Source organism: Ostrinia nubilalis, chromosome 6 (assembly GCF_963855985.1).
Source record: "Ostrinia nubilalis chromosome 6, ilOstNubi1.1, whole genome shotgun sequence".
Taxonomy (NCBI): Eukaryota; Metazoa; Arthropoda; class Insecta; order Lepidoptera; family Crambidae; genus Ostrinia; species Ostrinia nubilalis.
Window position 1 is genome coordinate 3826394 of NC_087093.1, and position 19432 is coordinate 3845825.

Sequence of the window (19432 nt, forward strand, 5' to 3'; positions counted from 1 at the left end):
GTAAATATTCAGTTAAAAGTTTATTTTCACGTAGAGAGTAGTTTGATGTATTTTTGAATAATGTATGATGATACCTCGCGGATATTGGTTTTCTAAGTTAGGTCATCTAGAACATGTTTCCTTCTAAGGTAGGCATTTTATGTGATAAGTCTACCTACAGCACAACCAAAAATGCGCTCTACATTTTCTGTTTTCAATCCATCAGAACTAACATTTCCATCATACGTCAGCATCTGTTTGTGTAAGCCCCGTGATTCCCTGGAACTGGACCATTCCGGGATCCCATGATTCCTGTTAACTCTGAGAGGTTTACAACAAAATGGATTATCGCTCTCTCACTTATACAAATACGACTGGAATTTCTGGATTAAAACCGTTCTGAAATTACGCAAACTTTGTATTCGCTTGCTATACTTATATCCTCTCTGGAAAATATAGAGCATGAAAACATTATTTTATGTCCGTATTTTACAGCTGATGAATGGGTATGTCATCCGCATCAATATATTTTACATCCATAGTAAAATAGAATATGAACGCTATGAAATATCCTGGAATAGAGGTGTATTTGGTTTCATATGTATCCCTAAACAGAATAATGAAACAATGTATTTTAATTAAGGCAGTGGTACTCAACTTGCAACCACGAGACATAGTTACGCCGAAAGTAATATTTTACAATAAGTAAGTTTTAAGTTTGACAATGTAACTACCTATTTTGCCTAAACTAAAACCTAAAACGTGGCTGAGACTCATACGAAAAAAAGGTGGAACACAGCTGGATTAGGGATATTTTTACAACTATACCCTGGAGCCGATGTATACGAGTACCTTTTACTTTGCTACATATCATCATCATCATTTCAGCCACATGCCGTCCACTGCTGAACATAGGCCTTCCTCAATGATTTCCGTATCGCCCGGTTGGTAACGGCCTGTATCCAGCGCCGTCCTGCTACCTTTTTGTGAAGTCGTCGGTCCACCTTGTGGATGGACGTCTCACGCTGCATTTTCCAGTACGTGGCTTCTGTTCTGCGTACTACGTGCCCTCCCCACTGCCACTTCAGCTTGCTAATCCGTCGGGCTATGTCAGCGATATCAGTTCGTTTACAAATATCGCCACATTTCTTCGATCTCATAAAGAAACACCAAGCACCCTTTCCATAACACGCTGTGCAATCTGTATCTTGCTACACTTATACATTGTATACTTTGGTATATACTGGCGTTCTGCCAGAAGATGATAATAATAATGTTACAGCGGTTTCTGTTACTCACCAAACATTCTGAAGTCTAGCTTTTATTTTCCAGGTCAACAACTGTTATTTTTATATTTTCTGAATCAGCTTTAGGTCAACCGAGTCATAGTGACCTTTTAATCAATGTTTTGTTTTATTTTATCGAGTTAAACAATATTAGTTACTTAATACAGGGTGGAAACGATAAGATATCAAAAAACTGGTTACTGATCCTGAAAGTCTTTCACGAGCTCGATCCAACGGTAACAACGGTTACAAAATAAACTGCATTTATCCGAAAATTCAAAGATTGAAAAAAAGAAAGAAAGAAACATTTATTACGATGAACATCACTTATTTTCCAAGTTTCCAGCTTCCATACATTTAGTACTGTCACATAGTCATGGCACTCATGTCTTGATAATATTATAGCAAGTAAGTCTTTAAACCTAAGATTACGATCAAGTGGGTAACTACAAAATTCTAGCCAGTTTTATCCAGTTATAACTAGTTTTGAAAAGATAGCACTTATCTGCGAATATCTTTACCTTAATAGGTAGAGTAAATATTACGATATCTCTAATCAAATATTTATTGTTTATACGACGTTAATAAATGTTAAGGGAAAAACCAAAAAGAAGAGACACGTGATGTTTTACTACTTGACTTATTAAATTCTCATGGTCAAATAAGCCATGAACATAAACTATACGTAAATATTGTGAGAAATTAATGTACTGGTATATCTCTATACATACAGGCACTACTACCCATTCGCGCTAAGTTTGCCGGTTCTTGGAATGCGCGTCCCCTCCCCCAACCGCGATTAAATGTAATTAGTTAGTGATTAAACGCAATTAATGTGTCTTATTTTACGCAAATACACAATTTTTATCAATAACTAGCGGCCGCCCGCGACTTCGTACGCGTGGATCCCGTTTTACCCCCTTTTCCAGAATTTTCTTTGCTATAAACCTCACGGAGCCCGAGACCATTCCAACGAATGCAAAACCGTGGAAATCGGTTCGTGCGTTCTGGAGTTATAGCGTCAGGGAGGAAAACCCGACTTATTTTTATGTGATAATAAATAAAAAATATTTTTAATATAGTTTGATAAAGTTATAGACGCTTCCCTTCGAGTGACGTCATATCACCAGCGGCAAACTTAAAGCGAACGGATAGTATAAATAGTTTCTAATCGATTGTCGATTGTATGTACACAATATCCCTGACAAAACCCACTATCATGACATGCTCTATCTACCCTTGACATTGTTTAACTAATCACTAGTTAGAAATTTGGGGGTTTTACCCTACGATTTTGTTTTGGAGAATACGTCGTACGCATGTTTAGTATTATCGATAGACTGTAAATGTGTCACCGACATTGTTATGTTAGGTTTTTACTATTTTGTGTTTTTATCTGTAAACATATTTCTCAGTTTTCCGCGCGTTTGTTTTGTACACAAGATACAGTCGGGAGCACAGAAGTGGGTGACTGTAGTAAAAGCTTCTTCACACGGAGACATCCAGTTTTTTGCAGGAACTGTTTTTTGCGGCATCCCGTTTAGTAGTAGGTATACCTGCGTGTTTTAATAATAACGTTTACCTACACGAAAGTCCCGTTTGCAGTGTCCCACAAAAACCGATTCGTTCGGATTTGGAATTCGAATTTAAAACACACGTATTAACTTTATGTTCATACGACAGTCCAGTTACAAAAATTCTATAAGACTGAGTTGCACCACCTAACTTTGACGGTAACTATAACGATGACCGATGTTTTTGTATGGAGTTTGACAGATTTTTGACGTTTGTCAAAGTTAAAGTAAGACGGTGCAACCCAGCATAAGTAACTTACAATTTTATTACCTGTTTCATTACGCCATGCATTCCTTGCCTACAATGGAACACCCTGTGTTAAAAGTTTAAAATTAATTAAATTCTCCTTTATTGCAGCCGTAAAATGTTTTATTGTTATTTTAATATAAATAACAAAATGGGATTTTTACTGATAGTGTTTTCAGATTTTCCGTCTGTAACGGTGCCGCTACACTGCAGTCATCATTATTGTTTTCACAGTTTTTTTGATTAGTCTTAAAGACGAAGCACACCTATCAACCCGGAAACGAATCGTAACCGTATTGTATGCAACTCCGTACATTAACGCACACTTATCCGCACCGTAACGTAAACGCCTCGCCTCACGGAGTTGACTAGTGTTGAGCCCTTTCCAGGTTGATAAGTGTGCTATGAACCTTTATGCCCATATTGTGCCTAACTAAAAGTTATAAAGAGATAAATGTAAACACAAGATTGAGTTTTAATTGAATAATAATATGATATCTCGCAATTTCTATAATAACAAACAATGATAACCTAGCCACAGATTACTAATAATAAGTTACTACCTAGGTACGTAAATCTATTTGGAAATATTAATGATAACATTTGACAGTTTATGATAAAAAATCATCGAATTTTAAATAACATTTCAAAGGAAATAAACAACTGCAGTGTAGTAGCATCATTACGAAAATCTCACGAAACACGATATTTATCACAACGTTTCGCAAACAATAATAAAGATTAATAATAGAAAACGATACAAATCAATGATAACAAAATTGGGAGTTCCTATAATATTTTCTTATCTAGTAAAAAACATTTCAAACGAAAACTAATACGTTGTAAACACGCGCGGCACAACACACTAAAAACGCGTTTGCGCGCGGGATTCGTTATTCGCCACGCGGCGGAGCGCGGTGCAGTGTGATAATCGCCTAAGAGATAAATAGTAGGTACAGCAATTATTGGTACAGCACTATCCTAAATCGAATCCTGAAAACTTTTAGGATTTTACGAGTGACTACTTTAGGAATTTATGTACTTTATAATATGATGTGCGTGTATTTACATTTTTCAGAATTTGCCGTTTATGTCATTGGTTCTTTCCAAACAAATTAGTTATCACTACGGAATTTCCTGCGTACTTAGATAACAAACGTTTACGCGGAATATCAAAATAACTGATTCTGGAATCATGAAGTCATAAATATTGGTAGCAGGGATTTCTGGAAGGAATGTATGGAACAGGAAAATGGGTACGAGATCTATAGGACTTGAAGCAAGACAGACTTATTTCCACTAGTTCAAAACTTGAGCTTGTGTAGGTATTATAAACGTCAATGACTCTTAAAAAAAATAATGCAGTAACTGTACTGATTTTTATATTTATATAAAAATCAGTACATTTATAAATTGTAATTTAATTAAATTTTCCATGATAAGTTGCCAATTAACATTTTCATTGTGGTTTCAAAGTAATTAAACACCCCTGTGCTTTAAGATAGTAATGAAATATCCCTGTGGTATTTGATAATATGAAACACACCCGAAAGCAGATTTTGTTATCTTCAGCATTATATTATCATAAATAAATATTGGCTTTACCAAAAATCTAACTCAGACCTAGGCGGGCAAGATTTTGGTAAAATGCTTATTTATCCTGATGCTAAAAAAATGTTTTTTACATTTGTTTCATTTAAATATAATTATTCGACATGATAACAATAAAATTCCCAATAACTGTGTATGATATTATTTTCCTAATTTTGGAAAACGTTACCTAAAGGGAATTTAAACGATGCATTATTAAACGATAAGTACTTACCTAATTGTTTGGTTTTTTCCTCATTTGCATTACGGGTGACAAACAATGTGTTCTAAGAATTTAATTGGATAATAAAACAACTTAATGGTGTCATGAAGGTCTTGATTCATTGTAAACAGATGATATAATGAACCCTCCAGTTTGACATAAATAAAATTGTCCACGGTCACAGTGAGTAAAAAAAATCTACCTTACTCATGTGGCACCGTAAAGACCATGATGATGCACTTCTCAGCACTTGCCATATGTTTGTCTCGAAGCGCTGGTAGGGCCCAAAAGATAAGGAGACATGTAAAGTGCCCCATAAGGGCTACCTTTTCTTTTTTTATTATTTTCTATTGAGGTTCATAAGTGCCACTTTCTTGTGGTCTAAACTGAATAAATATTTTTGATTTTGATTTTTGATTTTGATGAATTCTTAGAGCCATCTCAATGTGTGTACTGTGGAAGTAAACGGAAGATTAGAATTCCGATGAAGAAATTAGTGGAATAGGTGAATCAATCACATGTTTGGTTTTACAATAAAACGAAAGATAATTCTGTAATAGTTTCGTAATTATCGGAGCGCGTAATGCCCGTTTTTACCATCAATCCCCAATTTTTAAGTGACCCCTTTGAAAACAAAATTCCTGTTATGTGTTACCATTAGGAGTCACTTAAAAATTAGAGATTGATGGTGAAAACGGGCGTAAGGCTCATATTGTCGGCCGTTTGGTGTAGTCGTTCAGAACGGACTACTATGCCGAGAGGTCCCGGGTTCGATTCCCGGCCGGGCAGAAATTGAAATGATGAATTTTAATTTCTGTGACGGGTCTGGGTGTTACTATGTATAATATTTATGTATTTAAAAAAAAAAAGTAGTATATCCGTTAAGCTAGCACCCATAACACAAGCATTAAGTTGCTTACTTTGGGGCTAGCTGGCGCTGTGTGAAATTGTCCAAAGATTTATTTATTTATTTATTTATTTATCTTAAATTTTGTACGATTTTTTTTCCAAATCACAAAAAGTCCCATTACAGGGGTAAATTTTACCAAATCTAAGTTAAATTTGGGTAAAATTCATTTAGGTATAGAATGCGTAGTGCTGGCAAAACTACACAATTTATCAAACAAAATACCAATTATGATTTCCTCAAATCTAATTATAAATTGATAGATAGACGAATTTCACATGGAAAAGAATGCCCATTTTGTGTTCCAAGCATTTACACGCATTTTTGATTTATGATGTGACTGTATCTGTAATTATAACATAAATAAATAAACTCAGTAATCCCTTGTCACTTATGATAATGTGTATTTTTAGAATTTTGATAAAAAGAAGCTTTTTTGATACTAAATGAATTGCGCAGTTGATTGATAACACCATGATTTTTGGCTTATAACTTTACGATCCTGCTGATATTCTTCTTAGCGTATCAAACATGATTAGGTCGTTGGTCCACTTTATACAGGATGGCCAGGGAGCTAGTTAAACAAACAAAATCGATACAACTTGATGTAAGGAATATATATTTTAGCTTTGAACGTCAACTTGTATATGGGTCCCACACTACGTTTCCTCCAATCCAGAACCTTGCTGCCCCATTGGCCATCAATACAATAGGAAGGGGAAGCATGTGAAAATCGTTCAGCAGTTGACGTCCTGTGGCTGAAAATAAGATGATGATGATGACATAATTAGGAAATTATATGACAATGCTGCACTGATGACTCTACAATATTATTAATTCACATTTTAGTTCAAAAAACACCTCTATTATAGTTTCTAGTTAGTTTAGGCTACTTTCCCAGTTTATTTTCTTCCTAATACACTTAAATAAAAATAGTTTATGTTATGACAATTCTGTGGTCTGCAAAATTGCATTAAGTTACCTTTGCAATTTATGGGTTTTTCAAAAATACCCTTAATTTTTGAAATGCGGTTTTCCTTTTTAGCGTTAACTTTATGTAAGAGGATAAATAATATTCAAAATTTTGTTCAGCCAATTTGTACTGATGGAATGTTTGAACTAATTAAAGCAAAGCGTGTTTTGTGTTTTATTATATCAATGGTAAAAAATTAAATGGATTAGAAGCAGGAAATCAAATATATTATTCCAAAAGTTTGTGATGCTTTGTGGATATTGTATTCTTGAGGTAAGCCTAGATACTAAACGATTTTAACGCATAATAATTAATTACATTATGTATGGTCGAAGGTATATCAAGCTAAACGATATTGCATTTTATATTGCTGTTATAGATAGGTGTTATTTTTCAACAAAACATTAACTAAAGATAACTAAAATTAAAGGGCAACGTATTTTGAGTTTCAAATTGAATTATTCATAAACCAAGAACTTAAACACGAGTCCAACGTTCAATTGTAATTTAAAATATAAGGATTCATTATTATCTTTTTATAGCTTAATTTATGATGAAACGTAAAGTAGAATAAAATTTGTGGCGTAATTATAGAATTCAAAATCCACATAAGACCGTCTACCGTTTACAAGATAAAAACATAGTAGTGGAATTTTACTACTACTGCAGCCTTAGTGTTATTAAATGTTATTTAGTGATTGTAAATATAATAATAACAACAATTTATTATTACACCACACACGCTAAACAAAAAATAATTAAATACACAAAAGAGACTTAGGCAGTCTTATTGCTTTAAAGCGATCTCTTCCAGACATCCTAGAGAGAAAGATTTAGAGTTTTTAAATTATAAATTGATTATGATGTACAGTAACAGTTTTCGTATAAAGACAGTAATAAATTGTGAACTGCTCCACTCCGAGTTCCGATGCAAGAGGATCGGTGACCAGGGACGATACCCTATAAATGACTGCCTCATGACAATCAATAAATTAGTGGAGACTTCAAACTGCATTTTTTTTTCATACCCACTAGCCGGCTCTATATGCCGGATGAGCAGAGCCTACTCACCAAAACCAGACGGTTTCCTCCAGTCTTTGGGAGTATGTAATGGCCTAGACATTATTTCGCGACTCTGCCCCTAGACTTCAAACGCATAGCATAAATCTTCAACCACACCAACGCGCAGGTCGTGATCATAGGCCAATGATAGCCTAGGTCGCGTGACCTGAGTCCATTTGTGGAGAAATGCCTCATTATTCTCGACGCATTCCCTAGACGTCGTCGTCGTCCCCCGTCGTCGTTCAGCGATCCTCCATCATCTGCCCAATAGTGGCCCAAGGGAATACTTGGAGGGTTTGGTAATATTTAGACTGAATGAGCGCTATACGAAAAGAAGAAATGCTAAAAATAAATGTCTTAAACTGTACCTAAATCGTACAGCATTTTCCAGTAATAATAAATAAGTAGTCAAAGATTCTTTATTCTTAATTATATCACAAAATACAGTAATTTGAAGTAAGTTATTAAGCCCGGGAAAAACAATATTAAAGGAAACCTAATTACCAACTTAATTTAGGTATCTGCGAATGTTTCACTTTTATTAATGACTTAAAACTTATGTTAATTAAGGTAATTAGAAAAACACGCCGATGTTTTCGTGTTTAATATTTAAGTATCTTTAATTTTTAGTGTAAGTAGTAACATGTAAAGTTTTCAGGCATATTTGAAACTGAAGAAAATGAAACTTTGTATATGATGCCTATCCATCATTTTTGTTTTTAGAGATTCGTTATAAAAACTTATTTTTAACCGACTTCATTAAGCTTACGTTTGTTTATTAATAATTATAACACAACATTATTTTAATTCAATTGTAACAAAGACCTTTGCAAACTTTTTGCCTACTTTGGGTGTCCCGAACTATTTGACACTGACTGTACAGTGTACACCAAGGAGCATTCAAGCCATCAAAATACCCCTAGTTGCCAACGTTGATTGCAGGCCGTTACACTGTCTTGGCTATTACCTGTCCACTCTGGCAGCCATTTGCATCCGACTCGGCCAAATTGCAGCGTCGTCACTGTCTGTGATCTATTTGTCAATTGCCGCAGTCAAAGTTATAGTCAAATCAACCTAGTAACACAATATGTTGAGGGTTTTAAAATCAATACATCAGTTGTGTAGTTATACAAAAAATCCATCGACGTGAGTACAAGTCGTCGACATGATTCGTTTAAAATAAAGACAAATCACTGGTTGGTTTTATAGGAGTGAAGGTGAAGGTCCTGGCTACAGAGGAGTCTCAATCGTAGAAACAAGAAATGACTTTTTTTCAGTTGCTTCATCATCATCATCATTTCAGCCACAGGACAGTACGTCCACTGCTGAACATAGGCCTCCCCCAATGACTTCCACATCGCACGGTTGGTAGCGGCCTGCATCCAGCGCCTTCCTGCTACGTTCATCGGGTCGTCGGTCCACCTTGTGGGTGGACGTCCCACGCTGCGTTTTCCGGTACGCGGCCTCCATTCCAGAACCTTGCTGCCCCATCGGCCGTCAATGCTATGCAAACAGCGTGCTATGGAGAGGGCTATACTCGGTGTTTCTTTACGAGATCGAATCAGAAATGAGGAGATCCGTAAACGAACTAAAATCGCTGACGTAGCCCGACGGATTAGCAAGCTAAGGTGGCAGTGGGCAGGGCACATAGTTCAGTTGCTTACGTCGATGTTAATGTAGTAAAAATTGGCTGACAGTCAATAGTACAACGTAACAGCCCATGGTCAGACGACAACACTCTCGAGCGTGATTCTGAAACGTCATCTTAAGATGTTTACATTGCGTAGTCACACGACGTCATAGGTACGTAGCTGAGTCACGAGTCCGAGTAGTCTGCTAATAATTATTGTAGATAGATAGGTACAATAATAATAATAAAAACCACATCTTCAGCTGATGTATTCGAGAACTCACTGGGTTATTACGAGCGAGCAAAATGTCATAAAAATAAACCAAAATAGTCATTTGTACCGCTCATACATGTATAGTTAGCTACTACAGCTATTTCATAGTGACTCATCCACTAATTCCGTTTATACTTTACTTACCACTAAAATCAAATTATAATGTTTAGGTACCTACAACTACAACAACAACGATAGCAAAGATGAATGGAAATATACACTTATAATAAAATCAACATAAATACATAACAATGAAGATAAAATTAAATATTATACCGATATTAGGTATCTATTTGTTTGTGCTTTAAGCACAGAACATGAAGTGTGTTGCATTCCTCAATTTCAGAAAAAAATACAGTTAATTCGACTGATGTAGCTTAAACTTTACATGACTGATTTATCAAAAAATAAGCATCCATCCGACGATCTGGTGAAGGTCGCGGGAGGTGCCTGGATGCGAGCGGCGCAGGACCGGTCTTTGTGGAAATCCTTGGGGGAGGCCTTTGTCCATCAGTGGACGTCTTTCGGCTGAAACGAACGAACGAACGAAAGCAATGCATCCATCCCACTACAACACGTGTTCTACTGTAGAGCGCTATCAATAATATTGTAGAGCTTATCAGTCTATTAAAGTTTATACAGAAATAGAAAGCTAGCTGGATATTAGACAAAATATGGTGCAGGCTATTTTCAGGAATATTCTCTTAACATAAAGTACTAGCACAAAATAGATAGGAGCAGAAGACAATCTGCATGCAAAGTGCTCGGGCAACGCACACATAGACAATGCTCACAGACACGATTTATCAAATAATCGCAAACCAGTCTAAACCAGTGCGCCCGCTTGAGACGCGTCTGTGTGCGTATGCAACAATAAGTACATACAGGATTGTCTTCTGTTCCTACCTACTACCACAAAATATATGTTACGATAGGAACTCCACGATCAGAACTGCGAGTTTCTGGAATAATTTAATTAAATGTGAGATCGGGGAGTAAGCTGAAATTTTCCAATATAATCTACATTTACTTGCTATGCATTCGTAGTAGTTAAGACTAATTAAATCTCGTTAAATCGAATAATGAAAGCGCAATAGCTTTGGCTTTAACTAAATTACTTAAACTCGATTTACTCTCAGTCTCTGTACATAATTGGTGTAAATATTGAAATTCAACCAATCTAAAGCTTCAGCTTTGAGCTCCATTCTGTAAAGGTGAGTATAGACTCTACGTAATGTAACGTTCTTGTGAATGCTACGGTCAGCGTCAAATAGTATAGTTCGTGAACCACCCAAAGCAGCCAAAAAGTACGCAACACGTCTTTGTTACAATTATTGGAATAAGGTCATTGTGTTGTCAACTTTTTGGCCTCTTTGGGTGTCACGAACTATTTGACGCTGACTGTACCTACAATACAATACAGTCCTCTCAACTTAAGCTGAGAATTGCATTTGTGCACACCGATAGTGTAGAGTGGCAATCGGCTTGAGGCGCGGCGCGTCCCGCGCATAGGGATATTCCGATACTAATAAATACGAGTAGGTACTCGATACTTTTGATTCGATACCAAGTATTTATTTTATCGAATCAATTTTGCGATACATAATCGGTATCGAAACAAAAATACTTGGTATCGAATCGAATCAGCAAATCTAGACCCAAGGTTTAAAAATCTGCATTTCCAAGACCCCTCTGCATGCGGAAGAGCTATTCAAAAACTTAGAACCATGGTTGTCGGACAACTAAGTAGCCCAAGTGAGTCAGAAGATGATGTCTCATCTACTGCACCACCTGAATACGATTTTTGGAAACATCATAAAGAGTTAGTACATGGGCACAAAAAGAAAAAAAAATCTCATCAGGGAGATGAAGTTTCTCTTTATTTATCAAATCCAGTACTTTATCTTAAAAGCAACCCATTTGCAGAATGGAATGACATGAAGTTGGTGTTCCCTTGTCTTTACAAGTATGCACAGCAATATTTAATTGTTGTTGCAACATCAGTTCCTAGCGAGTGCCTTTTTTCCAAAGCCGGTGCAACAATGACACAAACAAGGAACAGATTGTTGAAACGAATACACCACTTACCTGGACGCCCGGTTGCGGACGTTTTTGTTATCTACCTCTTAAATTCAATTATTGTAAATTCTTTAAAATTTTTATCAGATATTGTAATTGGCTTAACGTAAGACCATTTTATGGGGTGGAGGGTTGATAACCTGAGATACAGGATTCATCCTAGTTCAGGTGTCAACCCACCATAGCTATAGTTGCATTTTGTATATACCTACAATTATAATTGTTAATATTTGTGTTCTATGGTGAGAAATAAAGAATTATTATTATTATTATTATTATTGTCTTCAAAATACCTTGAACAGTTACTGTTTTTGGGCAATCTTAATGCTGAAGAGTTTTTTGTTTAAATTAATAATAAGCCTTTATAATAAATAAATAGTTGTTTTCTTCTCAATTTTGTTTAAATTATTGTCCTTCAACGTTCATTGATAGCACCCTCAAAATAATAAAACAAAATAAAAGTTCCAAAAAGTATCGATATCAGTAACTATCGATACTTTAGGAGTACTTATTTAAGTAGTATCGAAAAAAGATTTGAGTATTATCGAAATGAGTAGGTATCGATACTTAGGTGGTATCGGAACATCCCTACCCGCGCATGGTTTAAACCGGTTTATACTAGTTTATAGCAAGCGGCCTGAGGCGCGGCGCGTCCGCCACGCGTCACTTCCCTGCCGCTCACATACTTCACTTCACCCCCGGTACTGGTAGCAGATAGATGTGTAATTTTATGTAATTGTGTTCCAAATATTAGTGAAATGGCTCCTACTGTAAGTGAATTTCCTGTACGAAAACCATTAAGCAGCCAAGTGAAAGAAATTTTATGCAAATGGAATACGTATTTTAAAGGTGTGAACGAAAAAATTTTAGTCTGTTTTTATTTTGTAATTTTATAAATTTGTTTGTCTTTTTGTTGGGCTGGGCTGTTTATTTTGTAAGGCTGGTTTTTTTTTTTTTTTTTGAAGGGACGCGCGCTGGTAGCTTGAGGAGCTTTTCCAGCTTCACCGGGCAGAGTGGCGAGTACAGAAGGTACTCTAGCCGTTTGGCGATCGTCGGTGCGCGTGCCGACGGTGTAACGAGCTACTGTGTTGTGGAGTAGTTGGCGTGCTTAAGGCAGTGATGTCTGTGTTAAGAAATTCGGTAATAGGATCGTCCGGGTCGTCTAGGACATGCCTAGGTCGTCGGTATTGGGCTAAGGCTGTCGGTTAAGGCTGGCTGGACGCCCTCTCTATAAATGGTTCTCGCAGAATACAGCGTCGAGGTACTTCGTGCCTTGGCATATGCTGAGCGAGGACCTGTTTTTATTTATTTATTTATTTAAAAGAATGTGTCAAGTGTCGTTACATCGGCCCAATTGGTAGCTAGTGTTTTATGGACTTCCTTTTAATAAAACATTAATTTTATTTGTATGTGTTTTACTAACTGTACTTTTGGCGATCACTCACACAAATGCAATTCTCAGCTTAAGTTGATAGGACTGTAGGTAGGTAAAGTTTATGACGTTTGGTTCGTGACAGAGTAATAACTGATTTAAACTATAGCTAGTGTTTTTCAACCTTTTTCATGACACGACCCCCCTAGTATGAAAAAATATTTTGCGACCCCCCGACCGCTCGCTTTTTTTTCATGCATTTTATAATGTTACCAATATGTTATACCGAATATTTCAATCCATGCAGCATTCTATATTTATAACTTGACTATTTTTTTTGCTGATGTAGATTTTACAAGCTCTCGCGACCCCCCTAGAGGCTTGGCGACCCCCCAGGGGATCGCGACCCACAGGTTGAAAACAACTGCACTAGACATTTCATAGAGAGGCTCGTCGTTCTGTTACACGTAAATGCTCTAATCTATGCTTACCATAACGCACCTCAGCCTCGTACAATACGGTGCTCAAAACTCGATTGAAATTCAATCATAGATTAACCTATTAGATTGTTTTTAGTGGGCTTGTTTGAGCTTTTTGGGACACTGTACAGGGCTAAAATCCATTACTACCCTGAACACGAATAACTCTACACGAATAAATCATTATTTCTTACAAGTAGCAACCCTGTTTTGTTTTTCATAAGTACACATACCATAACAAAAACGACATTATTCGTGCTCCTGGCATTCTTATACGAGCGTCATTTCAAAATACGGACCTCACACTCATTATTATTACATATCCGTAAATAAATAAAACGTAGACTTTGAACGCTGGTATCCTACCTCGTGCGATCATGTGTTATGACGTCATCGCCCACCATTAGAGGAGCCTCGTTTACGGGAAAAAACTTAGACCGATATATTACGCTGTACGTTCGGGGTATTACTTAATTAGTCTTTAGAATGGGTCTTAATTGCTAAACCCGTAAGTACCAGGGGAACACCTTGGAGAAGGTAAATATCTTTGATGCAATAATAAATAGGCTGAAAAACCTGGGTGTGATCTAAGACAATGGAATAGGTAAATTATTTTGAGAAATGCGGAACGTATTGGTTTTATTTCCACTGTAACCTGACTCATCAAACTAATTAATAGATTTATAAACAGTTCTTAGCACCTATCTACTCTTGGATGTAGGTTTTAGTGTTTGAGAAAACGGGACGAGTTTTATAATATCTTTTAGTAAATAGTAAATTATAATTATGATGACCCTACCAAAGTTCCTGAAATGTTGCCAAGATCAGACCATATTATGTCTCACATTGTGAAAAAAATATCAGATCTTCTGTAGAGCCAAGCTCGGATTCAAAAGTCAAAGTCAAAATGTCTTTATTTGCTTTGACTAAGTAAATATTATAAAATACTTACAAATCGTCAAATATTTATTGAAGAAAAATAAAAGACTTAAAAAAATACTTAGCTACTTAAAGCTTTGACTTACATGTTTCATAGGTAATCTTTTTACCCTACCAGAGCGCTTCGAGACCCACATTTGGCAAAAAGAATCGAACCCGCACACGCAGGTGCAAAAGCTTTGGCTTTGCCAAAGCTTCTCATGTCAGTGATTTCTAATTGTATTCTCCATTCTCACACTAGTGCGGGTTTTCTTGAGACCCTTTTCCTTCCCTAGCATTCTGAGACAAGTTTACACAAACTCAAAACGCACAATGAAAGCAAGATATGAGCCGTTTTTCCAAAACAATATGAGTAGGCCGTTTTTCCCAAATACTTACCTATTATCGCCGCGTCCCAAAAAATACAGTCATCAACTTTTATCATCAATGAATCAGCTGTTACCAAGTAGGTACAGATTACAAAGTCGAAATAACTGTTTCAAGCGAAATGAATAGTGGGTTTTTATATTGACGTTATTTTATTGTACCCGAGCCAAATAACTTCATAGCTTCGCCTTTTATTGTTTTAATGCTAATGGCATGCAGATGAGCTGTGGTTTGAAATTTATAATCAGCTACATAAGAAACCTTTTGTAATAATTTAAAGTTCAAATAAGTACTTTCAGTAAATATTGCATGCCGCGCAATGGGACTAATTTTCCCAGTCGATCCTCTTACATTTTCCTTGAGAGGATCTTACTTATCTTCTGAAAAAAAAAGAATCAGTTATCTTTATTTATTAATGTTGTCCAACATTTAGCACATAAGTATGAAAAGTCAAACTTGCACGTGGTGTGGCATTTTTAGACGATCATTTATATCATGATGCCTCATGCCAAGATTCGATGATGAAAGAGAAGAGCTCCTATGTTCACTGATTCAGTGCTGTGACGTAAATTCCTGTTATCGCTACGTCAGCTGGATTTTTATCTCTCTTATTTGCGAGCTGGGTTTTGTGATATTTGATGACTGTTTGTTATTTGGTCGAATATTAATCTTTGGACCTAAGGACGTTACCTCATGTAACCTCAATGGAGATATCACGTCAAAGTACAACGTTTAATTTGCTCGAATAGCGTTATTATAAATTGAATCTAAAGATGCGCAGTTTTCCCGTTTCCGTTACAGATTCTTTATTTGTGCCACATTGGAATTATTCATCACCGAAAAACCCCTTTTCATGGAAAAGCATTCTCGTTAAAGTGTGTCAACTTTTGCGAATAATTTATTACATTAATGTTTCGTTTCGACAAACTTGAAGAAACAAACTTTAATAATTAGGTCAATTGTTTTTAAATTTTTATTCTTTATTTCAAAGATATGGCCTGAAATTCGTCAAATCTACAATGCTGTTCTTTTAGGTAGGCACATTAAACCAGAGCTATGTATCTACCTAGTAAAGCTCTATGATGGCTCTGGTAAATTGAGTAAGAAACCTATAATTTTGATTGATTTACTTGATGCTAAATGAATTAAAGGACAATTTGAATCTTTTGGCAGTAGATTTAAATCATCTCTTGTTTTAATATCAAATTGGCAAACTCATAGTCCCCTAACGTTAAAAGTTCTGCTGTGTAGACTTTGGGCTAGGCTATGAATGTATGGTAGTAGGATCAATTTCATTTGAATTCCCACTAACTAGTCAACATTTGATTTTTTACCAAAACTACGACTATGCAGTAATAACTCCACAGTAAAGATTTATTAGTATTCCTATGCCATATTCTATTACCCAATCCTAGATAAAAAAAAGCCAAACGCTGAATAAAACCGGGCCGGAGTTGGCAAAAGACCAAGTCTTCACCATAAACTGTGTTTGTGAGCCGCTGCTAGTGACGCTACGAAATTGATATAATGGCTATCGATAGAAAAGAGTCTGAAATTGTAGCCTCCTTACTTGTTCCGTCAATTGGAATAGTACCTATACTACTAACCTACCCTCAGTAACCATTATCATAACAAAGTAGAGATTCAAGCCACATGGAAATCAAACTCACTTTTGATAGGTAACTTTCAAGCTAATAGGCGATTGCGGCTTTGTTCTGCTTAAAAGAAGGTCCAAGATTTTAACAATTAGGTAACCACACTTTTAAAAATTTTTAGCTTTTCCTGAAAAATAAGTCATGTCAAAGCACAAAGATTCAAAATAGTCACCAATCTATCGATAATATCGATTATTATCGATCCATCGACAGGTCACGTGTTCACCTCACTATTGAAAGCGCCTCGATCAGCTACGATTCGTATTTTCAGGCGATATTGTAATCGTAATGCCTACTGCGCACTGTGCCATAATTACAACGCTGCGAGGCTGCGACGCACCAGAACGTATAGGTAGTAGTACGAGTTTGAGATTGTGTTTTCAGATTGATATAAGTAGGTTCATACTACAAAAGCTTTTTAAAGCTGACACATTTTCAGCAAATTAGGTAGAACATTCTAGGTAATGCTCAGAATCATTGTCATTGTAAAAAAACGTTTTCTAAATCGAACCTGGGACCTGTGCATACCTGTGTCAAAGCGATTAAACACGCCATTGGATACTGACATTCAAAACTTTTCCAAAACTCAGCTGGAAGTCAATGGAAAATGTAACAAAAAAGGTTGCTTCTGTTATCATTTCGTCCCGCCTCACGCGAACACCGCGCCCGGAAGATTATCTTTACGCTCCACCGGCTCCCAAACAAATACAGCAGGTAAGCGCGATAGCACCGTCGATTTATCAGCCAAACACGTTAACGTCACATAAAATTAAATTATAGCCGAAGTTGCAATGCCTTATTAGGCAAAACGCTGACCTGGGACTCGAAGTTCGCGCCTCCTGCATGCCTACTCCTTCAAGATAGATTAGTTTAGTTACGGGCAACTTTATATCGGAGTTGAAACTCGATACGTAGGACTACGGAGTAGGGACTGTGTCCGTCACTTGCGAATTTGAGTCCTTGAGAAAGTTGGACTAAACCTTTCAATTGTTTCCTGTATTGGGTGTTTGTATTCACAAACTAAAGGTCTTCATAATATAGGTACCTATCATCAAGTCTCATGTCACCAGCCCCCCTAGACAAAACGCACTTTTTGATCGAATCGAAAATCGAATCCGTCAAAACTCCAAACAAAAATGGGGCTTTTCGACTGGTTTGCGATTATAATTTGCACTTTGTCTAGACTCACAGGGGTCATTTAGTCTCCACTGCAGGAACACGACCTTCTCTTATTTAAGTACCTACCACTAGGTTTGGCCTTCACTCCCCACACCAGAAGGGTTGGAGAGGAAAAAGTTACTTAGAATATAAAATATTTTGGTAAAATTATAATGAAATTAGTTTACCGAAGGTTCTAACGAATCACAAGCCTTGACTGGAGCTTTTTGGCTATTGGCTCTGTGCACGATTACAGCGCCAACTAGCGTCCATAACTTTGTGGGCTCTGTCACATTGACATTTAGGTCGTTTATTTGTGAAAAAATATCGAAATGAAAAAATAACAAATATTTTCGACTAATAAATTGTTGTGATACCACGATTTGGATGGAAAAAAGGTTTTGAAATCATTTTAGTCATTCAAATCAAATGAGGTAAGTCCGAAAAGTGTGTTTGATTTTGATTGTGTCAGGGTTTGTTTACTTCATTTATAGTTGTAGTTTTACAATAAAACAAAAAGGAAAAGCTACTTTAACGGTTTCATTATATTACAGTAAATACATTTAAATGTTCCTGTATCGCTAGTAATAAATTAAATATCGTTTTCAGATCGAAATGAGTATTGTTTTGAAGACCGGGTTTGTGAGTGTTACAATATCAAATTCCAACCACAAACCGTATTTAAAGGAAAGTTGTTGATATTGGCTGGACAAGTCCGAGATGTAGAAGAATTAAGAACAAAACAAGGGCAGAGTTCAATAATTCACGCTCTCATCATAAGGCAAACATCTGTGCACAACAACTACTGTGACTCATTTTTGTACTACCACGTTGTATAGTCTAGTTATTTCCAAATTGTAAACGGCTATTAAACCAGCCCTATCGAAATACAGTCCACTCTTTTATTTAAGTACCCAGTAGGACCCTTTTCATGCGATTAATTAATGATATTAAAATGTATTATGTAGAATCGCTTTGCCATTGACAGATACATCTAATGACAGAGCTTACATTATTTCTACTTTTGACCACCATGAGCGCTGCGATAGATTATGTTACCCCCACCTAGTACTTCGCACCCAGCGAATAAAGCAGGTATAATAAAAAGTTATTAAAGTTATTAAAATGGGTAAAAGTACCTACCCATTTTTATACCTCTTAGGCCCGGTTTTTTGATTCGTAGTTAAAATAACCAATGGTCAAATTTGACAGATGTCAAATGACAAGTGGTTAAATATCAGAAAAAATGTTTTTCGAACAATGGTTAGCTTGACTTTTAATACATTTTTAACTATTAGTTAACATTTTGTTAATATTTAACCATTAGTAGCAAAATTTAACAATTTGTTATACATATTAACTATGAATCAAAAAACTGGGCCTTAGTCAAACTATTACTCAGTCAGTACCATAGAGTTATAACTCTATGGTCAGTACAGAACACAATGTAGAACGAAAAATTCCCCGTTTCTATGGCTTGGTACCCACCGCACACTATTATTGGAGAAATTCCTGGTAAAGGCCATAGGCGTCCGACCATTATAACGAACCGAAACGGAACACCAAAACAGAAATATTTGTTGTTGGACAAAGGCCAGTTCAAGCTTGCAATGACCTGTAAATACCTTTGTCTGCTGGT

General features: G+C 36.3%; 1 protein-coding gene and 1 long non-coding RNA gene across 2 annotated transcripts in view; one reads left to right on the forward strand and one right to left on the reverse strand.

Annotated features, from left to right (window-relative positions):
• The window catches only part of LOC135072432 (uncharacterized), a 176144-nt gene that overhangs the window by 90682 nt on the left and 66030 nt on the right, over window positions 1-19432 (reverse strand). The window lies entirely within an intron of this gene.
• LOC135072880 (uncharacterized) lies at window positions 18033-18685 on the forward strand. Its single transcript, XR_010257504.1, has 2 exons — window positions 18033-18227; window positions 18403-18685. It is a non-coding gene; the product is annotated as an uncharacterized LOC135072880 (long non-coding RNA).